The sequence below is a fragment of the Manis pentadactyla genome, chromosome 6, assembly GCF_030020395.1.
Source record: "Manis pentadactyla isolate mManPen7 chromosome 6, mManPen7.hap1, whole genome shotgun sequence".
NCBI lineage: Eukaryota > Metazoa > Chordata > Mammalia > Pholidota > Manidae > Manis > Manis pentadactyla.
This window is the reverse complement of record NC_080024.1, coordinates 155,004,321-155,019,416: the sequence shown is the minus strand read 5'-3', so window position 1 is coordinate 155,019,416 and position 15,096 is coordinate 155,004,321. Positions and strand designations below refer to the sequence as shown.

General features: G+C 46.5%; 1 protein-coding gene across 1 annotated transcript in view; it reads right to left on the bottom strand.

Annotated features, from left to right (window-relative positions):
- Positions 1–12,633: 12,633 nt before the first annotated feature.
- TSHZ1 (teashirt zinc finger homeobox 1) overlaps positions 12,634–15,096 on the bottom strand; it is a 78,775-nt gene continuing 76,312 nt past the window's right edge. The window contains exon 2 of the transcript XR_008998388.1: positions 12,634–14,941. The gene's annotated coding sequence lies outside the window, so the exon portion shown is untranslated. The remainder of the gene's footprint in view (positions 14,942–15,096) is intronic.

Below are 15,096 nucleotides of genomic sequence, written 5' to 3'. Positions count from 1 at the left end.
TATGCTGAGTAAAATAAGCCAGTCATAGAAGGACAAATGCTGTGTGATCACACTGAAATGTGGTGCCTTGAATAGGCAAATTCATAGACACAGGAGGTAGAAAGGAGGTTACCAGAGGTTGGGGGACAGGGAATGAGGAGTTGTTTAATGGGGACAGTTTCAGCTTAGGGTGATGAAAACACTCTGGAGATGGATGGTGGTGATGCTTGTGCAAAAGTGTGAATACACTCAATGCCATTGAGCTGTACATTTAAAAGTGGTTGAAATGGTACATTTTATGTTATGTGTAGTTTACTAATAAATAAATAATTTTAAAATTAGAAAAAAATTTTCTTGCAAAATGCTACTGGCCATGTTTGCTCTTGGAAATTCACAGTGTATATTAAAGACTCTAAGAATCCTGCTGTAAAGAGGTCTATTAGCTGTGTGTAGCCCAGTGTTTCTCAAAGATGCCTGAATATGGAACCCTGTCCTGGCCCACTTCTTACGCCCCACGGTGAGTGGTCTGGGAGTCATCAGTTTAGGAAACTGCTCTAACAGGATTTTACAGCACCAGTGGGTTGGGGTCTCTGCCAACATGAGGTACCTGGTCAATTTAAATAGTTTTTAAGGGTAGCATTTTTAAATTAGAATAAAACATTTGCACATCAGGATGTTGTGAAGATGACAAGAGAAGGAAGGGGAGGTGGAAGGGTGTCACTTGTCCTAAAGAAGTCATCTTCCTATATTTTTCTTTCCTGGTTGACAAAAAATGGTAGAAAATCTGTGCTGTGATGTCTAGAGCAGAAGACAAAACCAGCAAACCTCAGTCTTGCAAAGAAGTAGCACAGGCCTGAGTAGGACGGGTGGGCAGCAGGTCCCGTGGGCTTTTCAATCAGCTGATCTCTGCAGAGGCAGCACTCACAAGCATGCACGTGCAGGTGCCCAGACCCCCAGTGGGCCAATCATCTCCCAGCAGCCTCCCAGTGGTTTGCACTGGAGGTTGATGTATTTCTGGGAGGAGTATGAGCAGGAGGCCTCAGACTTGCTGCATCTCGTGTTCAGAAATGAATTGCTTTTCTGCTCACTGTGCGTGGCATTCTAGCTAAAAGTACAAACCATCTTAATTCTATCGTGATGCCCTGTGTTCCTTCCAATCAGTGGTGGGAATTCCAGAAATGGGAAAATTAAAAGGGAGAAGCACCTTTGGGTTGTGCAGCAGAACTCTGCAGCTGTGGCTGCAAAAGCTGAGACAACTAGAGCAGGGCACCAGGCCACGGCCATGGAGCACTTTGCAGCCTGTCCCCGAGGCGGCACCACGGTGTGACCCGCTGAGCAGGGAGCTGCCCCAGGAGTCCTGGCGCTCTGTGCCAGCCCTCCAGCAGCAGCTGCCCTGTCTGCACCCCTAGCATTGTACCATTTGCATCTTTCATCTCCAGTGGCTGCATCACACTGACCTTCCCCAGGTGTGTCTACCTTGGACCTTTGTGACACCGACGAGGACGTGTGGACAGGCCTTCGTGACTGGCTCTTCCAGAACCATCAGATGAACCAGCACTGTGGGCACACCCTCGGCAGGCACTTGTGAGTTATAGCCAGTCGTGCTCACGGCAGAAAAGCCCTGCCCACCCCTCCCCTGAACGGAGTGTCTTGAAAGGGCCTGTCTTTGCCGTCAGGTGCGTGGGACGCCGTCAGCTTATTTCACACACAGCGCTCTCACAGAGGTGCCTTTTTCAATGGCAAAATTTAATGGAAACAAATTCAGTCCAAGGGTCAATTATGGGCTTATTTTCATATTTATGGACAGAATACTTTCCCCCAAAAGACGCTAATGATAGCCTAAAGGACAGGCCAATCAAAACACCCTCACTGAAGGGAAGGAACGGAGGAAGCCCCAGCCCTCCCCTCGCAGAGTCGTCACATCCTCTGCATATTTTCCCACTTCAATCTCTCCCCAGTGAACACTCTTTAAAATATCTTGACAAAAATCAGTGTTTTAACAAAGGGAGGCTTATTATTCCCAATTCTCCACTGGCAGAAATAATAACATTGAACAAATACCTCCTCTCAGTTAGGGGCCGTTAGCTGTTCGTCTTGCCGAGGAAAAGTCAGCGCAGCAAGTGGGGGTCAGCGTCCTCGCGCGATGCCGCGGGGGTGCAGGCGGCAGCCTCTGTCCACTCTCCTGGGCTCATCACACACGTCGGGCCAGGCAAGTCAGGGATGCTGAGTTCTAACAGCGTTTGTGTTTAAGCTGCAGGTTCTAATTAGCAGGTCACACTCTGTAGACGCCACCACCAAAACACTTCTGTGGCATGACTGCATGTGGTTCCTCCAATTTGTTGAATATTAACCAACATCAGATTTAACAATCTTGCATTTACTTAGCTAAAATGTAGTTACATGGTAATTATAAATGCTCTGTGAGCCCACAATTATCAGCACAGAAGATAACATCTGTAATACCTATAAGATATTTTCAAGCCATGTACTGGAAGAATTTCATTGTATCTTTGGCCAAATATAAGCAGATCCCCCATCTCTGTAAAGCTGATTTTAAAAGCATATTACTCTCTCCTCATGCTCCTCACTGTGGCCAGCAGGGTCCTGCTTTCCAGTTGTCAGATGTTGTGGGCAGTTAAGCAACTTCCTTCCTGATTCCGATTTTCAAGCCTTGAACACACAAGAGAGTGCTCCCTGTGCTCCCTGACTTGACCTTTACAACCCCTCACAGGGCACGACTCAACATGAAGAGGAGACGCTTATCTCTGCCGATGACCAATGATGGCAACACAGAATACACATCAGAGACGTGAGGCTGTATTTTTGCAAATAAATATAGCTCTCGTTGATCGCATACTTGCCCTCAGCCACAGTCCATGGTACTCACATTATATCCTTTGTCTCATTCACTCCTTGCATCAGTTCTCAGAGGAAGGAGATTCCAGATGGGGAAACTGAGTCATGTGGCTACTCACTCAGATAGACAGGATTTGGCACAGGGCTGGCCTGGCTCCAGAGCCAACCTTCTTCTACGATCCTAAGCAGCCCTCGGGAGCTGCGTTCCAGACATGTGCTGAATGCCCTTGCACCAGGCACTGCCTGGACCCCCCAGACAGAGCCCATGGGACATGTCTCCAGTTCCAAGCCCCTCAGTGTGCAGAGGGAGATGGACACAGTTCCTTCCAAGAGAGCTGCGAGGGACGTTTGCAGAGCCCCAGGGAGAGGTAGCAATGGTGCCCATGAAGGAGCCCCACCTGCCCCCGGGCAGCTTCTCTGTAAACAGCCCACCACGGGCAGAGCCAAGCCAGCGGACAGGCTCACCAAGGCCGCCGTCTGTCCTGGCAGCCCACCTGGAGCCCATCACCCGTAAAGCAACCAACCCACAGAAGCTTGACTGAGTTCTGGCCCCGCCAGCAGCTGCAGAATCAGTGGTAACACATGCCCAGGCTCTGTGGTTCCTCTGGGGAAAGAACGTTGCCCACATGAGAAGAGAAGTAAGATGAGTCTGCTGAGAAGGAGGGCGGTGGCCTTCGGGAGGCCCGGAGCAAGAGTGGCTGGCCTTGGGCGGGGCCAGGGGCTCACAGAGGCTCTCCAGAGAAAGCGACACTGAAGCCGAGACATGGGGACTCACAGAGAGTGGGGAGAAGAGGCACAGGAGCAAGACAAACATGCGTATTTGAGAGCCGGAGTCAGAGGAGCAGAGCAGGGAACCAGTGGGGAGCGGGGGCTGGAGGGCAGCCAGAGAGGAGACCAGATGGTCGCATGAGCCGCAGAGGGCACTCAGACTTGATTACACCAGAGCAACGTAACCTCGGGCACACGTGGCCTATGAAAGGCAGAATCTACATGGCTCCCAGCCTCCTGCCCCTGGGGTACCTGTCCTGTGTGCTCCTGTCCCCTGAAGTGTAGGCAGGACCTCATTGCCACAATTAAGTTACCTTATATGGCAAAGGGGAAGGGATTTGAAATGTCAGTAAAGTTCCTAGTCAGAGGACTTTGAGTGAATCAAAATGGAAATTACCCTCGGTGGGCCTGCCCTAAACAGGTGAAGGTATCTCAAAGCAACAGAGACACTCTTGCTGGCCTTGAACAAGCAAGTCGTGCCATGTCATGGAAGAGGCCATGGGGCAGGGACCGTGGGCAGCCTTTAGTGCTGAGGGCATCAGTCCTACAATGCGAGGGACTGAATTTTGCCAACACCCAGAGCTTGGAAGAGGACCCAGTCCCCAGAGGAGACCCTTACCAACACCTTGATTCCAGCTCAGAGAGACCGTGCGCAGAGGACCTGAAGGCCCCACTTACAGAAGCTGAGACAAATGGCATGTATTGTTATAGTCACTAAATTTATGGTGATTTGTTACACAGCAGTGGAAAACAAACATATGCATCAACAAGAATAATAAAGATGCAATAGGGGCACAGGGGGCCCAAGTCCCTCCATGAACAGGAGTGATGCAGAGCTCAAACCGGTAACAATGCGACTGAGAGTGGTGATGGCGCCCGCACCCGATGTGAGAGCCAGCAACTTCTGGAGCATAAAGTTCATTCCATAAAATATTGACATGAAAGCTGACTTTGTGATGAATTCCATCGATACTCATTTTAATTAAAGAATTATAAGCAAAATATGAGACACTTGCCTCCCTTAGGAAGCCTTCCCGGAACCTCAGATGCCCGCACGTGCTCTCCTGGCAAACCTCTACCACAGCCCGGGCTGCTCTGTATGTTGACCGGCTTGTTTGTACCCACTCTGAGTCATAATTTTACCTGGGAGAGTCTTATTCGGACTTTTTCTCTAGTGTTTACCAAAATGCCACACCTAGGAGCAAATGTTGGTGTGGTGAATGAATGTATGAGTGAATGAGACTTTTTAGGAGGGAAATAATGTTGATACTTCTAGGAAAATGGAAAGTGAACACAAATGATCAGTTAGCTAGAGGCTCATGGGGAGAGAATGTCATGGCCACGGTAAGTGATACTGAGGCCCAGAGCCTCACGTGACACGGGGGTTCTGTGAGGGATGCTCACCGTTGAGGCCTCGTTGATGAGGCTGGTGGAGCTGAAGGAAAGAATGGCAAATTAAATCAGCACAGAAGATAAGAGCTAAGATTAGCGATGACTCTAACAGCAGAACATACCTAACTGCTTATAACCCACCAAGGGATGCAGATGGGTTGAAATAGACAATTGGTCTGAAAGAAGGTATCAGAACTGAACAACTAAAGGACACATTAACAGAGCATCACCAAAATCCCAAAGATAAAATCATCAAGGCAGTCCAGAACTTGAGCTAATGTTCTCGTGGCCTAGATCATAGGTCTTCTGAAGTCCCTTGATGCCACTCAGCAGTATGAAGCGGTAAGGCCTCCCCGCCTGGAGCTCACCCTGCCTCCTACTAGCTGCATCTTCTCAGCTTAAGGGGAAGCATAGGCTTTCTCTCCTCTACCTTTATTCCAACCCAAGGGGAGGTGCTTGGATTTGGGTCAGGGCCACATATAGCAGTTGGGTGTCAGTGGGACGCTGTCAAATGGGAGACCCCAGCTTCTGGTCCCTGGGGGCTGCCTTTTCTTTGGAAAGCTTCAGACCTCGACCCCCAGGAAACCAAGTAGAAATCCCACAGGGCTCATGGTTAAGGGCAGGAGGTTTCCACCTGCTTCAGTTAAGGCCCAAAGAGTCCTCCTGGACCATCCACATTCCAGTCCAGTTCACACAGTGAGCCCAGTGAGGCTCATGGTCAAAACCTGATAGGATTAAGCCTTGCTCATTGCCCACATTCCCTCTCTGCATATCACCCTTGGAAATCTGTATTGTGAGTAGGTAAAGGACACAGTGGAACTCGATTCCAACCACTTTATCTGTTTGGTTCTGCCTTGAAAATCCAACCCAAATCTTCTGTAACTTTTCTTCTTGCCCAAACCCCTTTTTGTCCTTATGGCTCCAATTTTACCAGTACTCACACTTAGATGTTGAACTCAAGCTTGGTGGTAATGGAGGCGGGTACCCCTGGAACCATGACAGCTAGCATTTTACTCAAATATGTGATTAGTCTCACCAACCCACCAATGTGTTGCCAGTTCGCTACCTTAAAAGAGACACTTGAAAAAGTCTTTCATGATATTCTTGTGAACAAGAGAGAGGAGAGCTGCCTAATAGATTATATTCATAAGTGATCAAGCAAGTTTAGTGACTAATGGTAGCATCTATAGCTTGTTCGTTCCTTTCCATATATTGAACACAGAGTGAGGTACATTCCATGCATTATAGTTTTAATGATAAAGAAACAGAGAAATAGTCTAATCTTCAGCTTCCAAATTCTGTGCTTTCTCTACAATAACACGATGCCAAAAAAGTCTTGGGGAACAGTGGATCAGTGCCCACCTGGGGATGCCATCCAGATCCCGGAACAAGCTCATTATGCCCTTTCCCACATTTTTGTGCAAAGCTTAGGTAAGGATATTGGTGTCACGCTGATCACAGCCACAGATGACACCGAACTGGGACCAAGCTCCAGCACTTCAAATAAAACAACACGCCAAGTCAGAGTGCAAAGCAGAGAACTCAGGTCCAAAAACTCAATGACAGAAGTATAAATGCTCCCCCAGCACACGTCCATAGGAATCAGATATTTTATTGAGATAAAGGCACGACCTCATATGCATGGTATGGCTGCCAACAAGCTAATCTGAACACGAGGCTGGCCATGTCTTGCCATCTTTTTCTATCCTGATAGGATCATCTGGCAGTCTAGGTTGGTGCTAATGTGGGAGAGAGCCAGACCCTGCTGCCCATTGCAATTCAAAATGCTGCCGCTTTTCCAAAACCCGTCATGGAGCAGAAATAAACCCGAGCGGAGGGTTTACCATGCGTACAAGAACGACTGCCATAGCAGTGTTTACCGAACAAGACAGGATTTTTCTCTTTAGCAGAGCAGCCATCAAATATCAAGCTGGAAACTGCATTTCTGTGATAAGACTTGGTCGAAGGTGGAATGGCATGGTGTGAAATGATCTGATAGCACGAAAAATTGTTGTTAGGAGGTGTTGGCACTTGAAAAACAACACGTCTTGTTCCTGCTGGCTTCAGCCTGAGTTTTCTCCAGGAATATTCCACACTTGGAATCTTGGAAATCTTTGGTATTAGAGCTGATTCCGAGTGCCACACGCACTTCTAACACCCTGCTCTTTCCCTACAGACCCACAGAGAACACAGTGAGGTGGCTGAGCCCACACAGAAATGATTTTGCTGCCTGTGTTTTTACTTTATTTTCTGCTCTAACATCAAAATCATGCTCCACATTGATGTACACACACCACACACACGCACACAGTTGTACATGTGTAGAAAGTAAATGGAATCCATGCTCAGGTTACCCTGAAGATTAAGGATTTTAACAAGCAAATTCTGTTGGGGCAGAAAAAAAAAAAAGACAATTGATGCAGCTCAACGTTCAGTTCCTGTTGAATCATATTCCCTCACGACTGGCTTCCCTTCTAGAAGATTCTGTGGGGATTTTTGAGGTTGTCGGCATTGTTGTAAAGCTCTAAGGGCTGGGGAGAAGAACGACCTTGACGGGTAGACCGACTGTGACATGTGCTCCCAAGTTCCTGAGCGTCACTTTGGGCCTCCAGGGTGACTGGTGGATCTTTTCTTGTAACATCAGTTCCTCCCCTGCTCCTCCCGCCATCCACTCCACCTCGGTCCCCAGCCAAGCCGAGTTCTGCCATGACGGGAAATGGCCCTTCTTCTCTGCGTGCACTGTAAACGGGGCTTCTGCGGAGGGCGGCTCCTGCTCGTCTGCAGGAAGCAGGGGACCCTCCTGTCGGGAGCTCTGGCACGCTCGTGGGACAGGCTGGGAAAGCGTGCGTGTGCCTGTACGTGTGCACTCAAAGGGGAGGGCGTGGGGGAGAGTGGAATACAGAGTTCCGGGAATTATCTGTGCATAAAGAAATTAAAAGAGAATATTTTCCAGAGCAATCGGAGCCCATCTCCTGAACAATGACGACAGCTCCTCACTTTCGACAACAATAGAGGGCACGTAGGAGTCAGCTCATTAGCATATCTGTGGCTCTTTTCTGTTCTCTCTGCATTAAGCCCCCATAATGTCAGTTGTCACTTATTAATGACAATTAACTAGTAATCAGCAGTGAGACTCTTCGAGGTGGTCTTTGCCTGACAGGTGAAGAAAGAGAACATTGCGTAGTGCCACGCGGTGACATGGAACCTTCAAAGGGAGCGGCATTTCCATAAATTATTTCAGAAAGAAATTTTCTTTTATACATTCTCTCTAAAGCTTAAGGATCTTTAACCCTAGAAAGGCCGCACTCCAGGGCTTGTTTTGTGATTTCTTTCTTTGCAAATGAAATCTACGAGCCGCCTGTGTCGGTCAGAAGGCCCCTCCTTGCAGCAGCCCAGGGCAGCAGCTCACAGCCCGCGTTGGTCTTCCACCTTCCAAGCTCCCCATACCCAGTTTTAGCTGAGTCCTGCCGCACCTGGGACCCCGGCCCCGTCCCTGGGACGCGCATGCCTGTGCTGGTTGCCCTTCACCAGCTGCTGGCTGGTCTGGCCCCGAATTCTGTCTTTGCAGCGTCTCCCAGGCACCCTCCCTAGCTAGCTCATCAGCCTCGTCTTCGATGATGGGACCTGCAGGAACCCCAGGGGAGCCCAGGAGCCCAGTCCCTCCCCAAACAGCTCCCCGCCTGTCTCATCTGTGCAGGGCCTGCCCACCTCCCTGGCTCTCCGTGCTCCGAGGGTCCTCCTGAGACAAGCCGACAGCATTGCCAGCCCCACAGGCTGCTTCCCCCACCTGCACATGGCCAACCTGCCCTCCCGGGCGCCCCACCCTCCTGGCTTGTCTGCAGTGCTGCAGGGCTTGACTGGCCCTAAGAGCTCTAGGAAGTGGGGATTTTCAAGGACACACTTGGAAAGTGAGTTAAAAGGCTAAATGTTATCACTACAGGAGAAAAAAGTGTCATTCTGTCTTGGAGGAGTTGAGTCTTAAGAAGGGCCAGATCTGCTCTCGTAAGTGGCATGGTGACAGGTGGCAGTGGGGAGAATGAGTGTGTGACCTGCTCGAAGTGCACTGAGCAAGGGCATTGCCAATCTTGTGTTTGAAAAAAAAGTTGACTGCATCTGTTCATGTCAAAATAATGCCATGAGGCTATTCTTCTAGCGTGGAAGCCCTGGACCAAACGGGTGACATTCACACGGGCATCTGAAGCATCAGACCTTCTATTCCTGATAAAGAATTCCACTCTTAAAAAGGTGAGCATCTGGAAGCAGATAACAAGGAATTTAAAAATCCAAGTGTCCAAGAAAAAAAGGGGTGTACTTTTATTGAAACGGTAATTTTGAGTAAGGGAGAGGTCACCTGGGAAGAGTAACTCTGTGACTCCCTTTTTGGAAATCCATTGTTTTCTTCTGAGAAGCTAGAGAGAGATGGGGGCTTGCTGCGCCCCTCTGCAGCTTTCACTGTTTGCTAGAAGGGTTTTGTGATAGAAACACGCTTCCATGACACAAATAAGATGTTACACGTTGTTGCTGTAGAGCTCCAGCAATCTAACCAGAACCTAAAGACGAATATTCACGGTGTATTTAAGAAAACAGTCACCATGGAAAGTTTGCTACTTTAAATGCACTTGAATGCCCTTTCCAGCAGATTTCTACTCGCAGATTATTTCAGATTTTGATGCCATTGGTTTCTGATGGAGGGAATGGTGACCATGGAAGGCGTCCCAGTCACTCCGCCCAGAGCCCAGTTTTGAGATGCCATCATTTATTGTGCAATGCAACAATGCAAAAACCTAGGGTTGCATTACTCAAGACCAATATTTGAGCTCACCATCCTGGAATTTTGCATATCCAAGCTAATGGTTTGTGAACTTCATGACACTAAAATTAGAGGACAATCATTTCCAAAAAGAAATATATCATTTTGCAAGTGGACATTAGATTTTACTAACTTAGAAATAAATGTATTACAAATGAAACAAAGGTATTCAGGACACTAGTGTCCCTTAAAGTAAACAACTAAATATTTGCCTTCCATCATTTTAATGACTTTAAAGAGTCAAAGGTTGAAATTGGTACATATAACTATTAATCAATAACAATCAATATAAATGGGGCATAATGGTATGAGATATATATCAGAAAGCTATGGCTTGGAAATATGATTCAGTATGTAATTTTAACCTACACAGGTCATAAAGGACTCAAAAAGACCCACCTTTGTCAGTTTTATTAGTATGTGCCACATATTACACATGTACATATTTTGTTATTCTGCAAAGAGAAAAGGAAATTCTTAACTTTAGTCAGTTGGCTAAAACTGGAAAAATTACTCTGAAAATATGCATAAATGCAGAAAAATGTACTGAAAGGAGAAAAATGTTTTAACCTTGGGATTGACTGAGGTGCTTTGTCCCAGCTCCTAGGAAATCCAGCTGGGTATGATTGGCTAGAAGAATCTGGTTAATGATTCCAGAAGTGCAGAATGGGATTTTCCGTATTATTTACATAATTCAGAAATTGTTGATCTCAGTGTAGCTGTCCTCAATCTCCTTCACTGATGTGCTTTCAGACCAAAACATCCCTGAAATTTCAGGTTCGCGTAGGATGAAAGCAACCTTAAGACCAACTTTTAAATTTAAGCAAAGCATTCTTTCCAACCTGAGAACTATAGAACTATTTATTTTAGTTTATATTTAAATATAATGAAGTGAAGTAAGTCAGACAGAGATAGACAGATACCATATGATCTTAGTTATCTGTGGAATCTAATAACAAAAAACATAAAAGGAATTCATTGAATAGATTAGTGGGTCTCAGAGGCAGGGCTGTTGGGGGTGAAATGGGGAAGGGGGTCAAGAGGTACAAACTTCCAGTTATAAAATAAGTCCTGGAATCTAATGGACAGGTTGGTGATTATAGTTACTAATACTTTATTGTATACAGCAGTCCCCCCCTCGCCTGTGGTCAGTTACCCACAGTCAAGGTCCAGAAGCAGATGCCCCATCAGGTCAATCACAGCCCCATCATCCCCCGCACTGCCTCTCATCACATGGGCATTTATCATCTCACATCATCCCAAGGGTGAGTGCAGTACAATAACGTATTTAGAGAGAGAGACCCCATTCACATAACTTTTGTTACAGTATATTGTTATAATTGTTCTGTTTTATTATTGCTTGTTGTTGTTAATTGCTTCCTGTGCTTAATTTACAAAGTAAACTTCATTATAGGTGTGTACGTATAGGAAAAAACACAGCATATCCAGGGCTCAGTCTATCCTTGGTTTCAGGAATCCACTGGGGGTATGGGAGCATATCCCCCAGGGTAAGAAGGGTACTGCATCTGAAGTTGCTAAGAGAGCAGATCCTAAAAGCTCTCATCACAAGAAAAAAAAAATGTGTAAGTCTGTGTGGTGATGGATGTTCACTAAACTTACTGTGGTGGTCATTTAGCAATACATACACGTCAAATCACTGTGCCGTACGCCTGACGTTAACGTGCTGCTTGCTATATGTCAATCATCTCTCAGTGAAAAGTATGATGGGTCCCCTATGTCAATGTTTTTTTTTAATGTGATGACAGATGTGAGCCCACTGCTTCTACAATCTGTTCAACTGGTGGGAAGTCAATTGCCCTGTAACATATCACCAGACAATCTTCACGCCAGCCAGTTCAAATTATAAATATTATGGTGTGATTTAAGAAAAATAATGACTAATTAGTTACAGGTCAGCTTTTAAATAGTTGTTGGTGAAAGCTCTTATTTCTCTATGTTCCCTTAAGAACCTGCTGATCCTAATCAGCCTCAAGATGCTGTGCTTCCTCATGATCTTTACAGCTTTGCTCCATCAGAAACCTCCGTCCAAGACATCAGTTCTCAGCAATTCCACTGAACTCCAGCTCCGGAACGAACTAACCTGTGTCTGACGGGGATCTTGAAAGTGGCCCTTCTCTCTTCCCTTCTAATATTAAGCCAAGTGTTTTTATGTTATGGAGCCATTCAAAGAGATCAAGTCTCACCTTCCTGAGGGTGGCCCGCTTTATTTAGAGATTATCTTTGTTTTCAAATCAATACTAATTATTATTTAGTAACAGAAATCACACAAGTTGAAGTTTTTCTCCCCCTTACAAGCCAGACAATTTAAAGACAGTGCCAAGTCCATTGTCCACTTTGTGTACTAGAGCGCGTTCGGAGCACAGGCCCGGGAGGTGGCCGGCGTGCTCCAGCATGGAGCCACAGGGCAGCTGCAGCTCCTGGCCAGCTCCGTGCTCCCCTGTTGTGCTGTCTGTAAAATATGTATACTGACCACCCAGACTAAATGGAATCGTAATTCATGTGAACATCCCCAAAGAATCACACAAGTCCTTAACCCATCTTTTCTTTAAGTAACATCAATGGACAATCACCCTTAAAAGTATTATAAACTAGATCATGAAGATTACATTGGCCAGTTAGTGAAAAAAGCCAGAAAAAAAAAACTCTTGTGTTCACAAAGAAAAGGTGTGGAGAAATGATCACTGTTACGCTAACAGAATGTCAGCTGGAACAAGTCTTCTCGTGGACAAGTGGGGCACGTGTATCAAATCACTGCAATGCAGAAATTTCAATTCTAGGGATGTGTTCTAAGGAAATAAGGAGAAATATTGAGTGGAATGGTTTTCGTACTCATGTGTAATAATGAAGTGAAAAGAATCTACATGTTGATTTTTAAAACTCTAATAGAAAATTGATTAAATAAATTGTACTGCATCTAAACAAGATCAGAAATTTTTGATATTTAATGAAATGGGAAAATACGTATTCACTCCTATCAGGTAAAGAAAGCAAAGTACAAGAGAGAGCTGAGCATGGCCTCTATCCTACAGAAACAGAAAAGGAATGCTAACACTAAAATAGTAACAGTGGTTTTTCTCTAGATGAAAACAATAATTTTTATTTCTTCCCTTTTTTGGGTGTTGCAAGTTCTCTGCAATGACTTTGTATTACTTTTATTATAAGAATAAATTTATGTAGAAAGTGCAAATGCTCTCCAAATTTTACTCTTTGGTGTCTTTAGGTTCACAACTCAATAATCAGCTGTCAATGGTGTCTATCATCTTCAGCTAAATTATAATAAACTGACAAGAAATTCTACCTTGGGAAAAAGCAGACGTCTTTATTTGTATGTACAGGTTTCTGAGAATTTAGAAGTAGTTAGGTATGCTGTAGAATAATATTAACAGCTTTTTAAAGATTGCCAAATATAGGGGCAAAAATCTGCAAGTTTTAATCCCTTCTTTTGTATACAATGCCTAAAAGTTTATCTTACAGAAACTACTGTCCATCATTATTTCACAGATTTTACAGCTCTATAAATATTGATGAAGTAACAAGGAACACCCTTACCTGACCCACATTCTAAGGAATGTCTCAAACCTTTTAAAATCCCACTTAAAGGGGGGAAAAAATCTGATTAGTTATTAAACCCAAGGCTTAAGCTGCAAATATTGCAAAATAGGAGTACTTTTGCTCAACCACAACATTGGCCCAGCCAAACGCTGGATGGCCCGGTGGCTTCCCCACCCAGCTCCCCACTGCCTCCTGCCGGGTGGGCAAGCAGCTCTGGCTGGTGCCCAGGGCCAGTTGCCCTCACACACCAAAATATGCAGACCTGCTTCCCTGGGCTGAGGGAGAACCCCAGAGAAATGGAGAGCATCCCAGACCATCTGTGGGGACCATTCCAGGGACCCAAGACTAGATGAAGGAGGGGTGGGCACATTTACTCAAGCAGATGAGGGAAGCAGGCCTGTAGACCCTCAGATCAGAAGTATGCAATGTCTTCCCCAGATTGTTCAATCTCTATTTGTATTTATACAAATTGAGTTTCTGAATTACTAGTTAAGACCTGTGTTCAACTGAAGCTGCTACAAACTCATAACAAACATTATTCAATGTATTTTTCAGACACAGTCGAAGACAAGAGCAGTAATGTCCTGCAACTGGAAGTGGGCTCAACGTGACCACTCATGTAAGTCCTTCAGCACTGTCCTAACCACTGAGCTCTGCTGCACCCCCTGGCCCTTGGCCACACATCTTCACATGGGGCGGATGACACTAGGCCACTGCAGGGTCTGGGGCAAAGCCCCTCTGCCTCTGAGCCCAGTCCTGTGACCTTGAGCAGGCCTGCTCTGGGCTTGGCGCCTCATCTGCAAGCCAGCTGGAAGTCACGGGACCCGGCATTTGGGGAGGCCTGAGCACGTGACCGCGGGAAGTGCTCAGGCCGGCCCTGGCACGTGGTCAGTGCCCCATAATGTAACCCAGGGCACCATCTTCTCTGGTGGCAGTAGTGGTAACATAGCCTAGTCTTTCATTCGCTGGTTGGGAAACTGGGGTCTGTAATGAGAGAGCCATGTTCTTGATGAGTTAGAAGAAGAAGAAATAAGAAAAATGTGAATTCTGTGCAGGCCCCAGTGGTGGGAGCTCATGTAGTTCAGCAGCTGCACCTGGGATATGCCGGCCGCCCTGACTCAGGGTGCTCGGTCCCACCCCACCGCCTCACCTGCTGCTGGGACTCTTTCCCTACCATGACGACACTGCAGGGTCATGTACGCGCAGGCCGGTGCTTCAAAGGATATAGTGCAGTCTCCACGCTCCCGCCATAGGGTGGTTTGTTATTCACTCCACCCTTTGAGCCCAGAGTACATGATCACCCAGGAATTGAACCAAATTGTCTAAATGGCTGGAGCTCCTAAAGGACGGAGCTATTTCCCAATGATCAGAAGTGGCAAACCTCCCTGGTGGTCGGCAGCCTTGGCACAAAGACTGTGTCAACATGGCCGAGCGGCCTGCTCCCTCCAGTCCTCGCCAGGCACAGCCCTCCTGCCCACTGGTTGGGGCTGGAGCAGGTAGAGTGTGACTGCTCGGCTGCTGAGAAACAGCTGGAACTTCTCCCGCTTCTCAGGATATGGTTTTCTGAAACAAAAAGGTAGAAAAAGAAATTGTCCTACTCATGTCAGTAAGCACTTCTGGGGAAAAAAGAGGCTGAGGGCCTTGAAGTCAGCGTCTCCCTCCACACAGACTGGAGCAGTCACCCTGGACGTCAGGGTGGAGGTCACAGCACTTACACG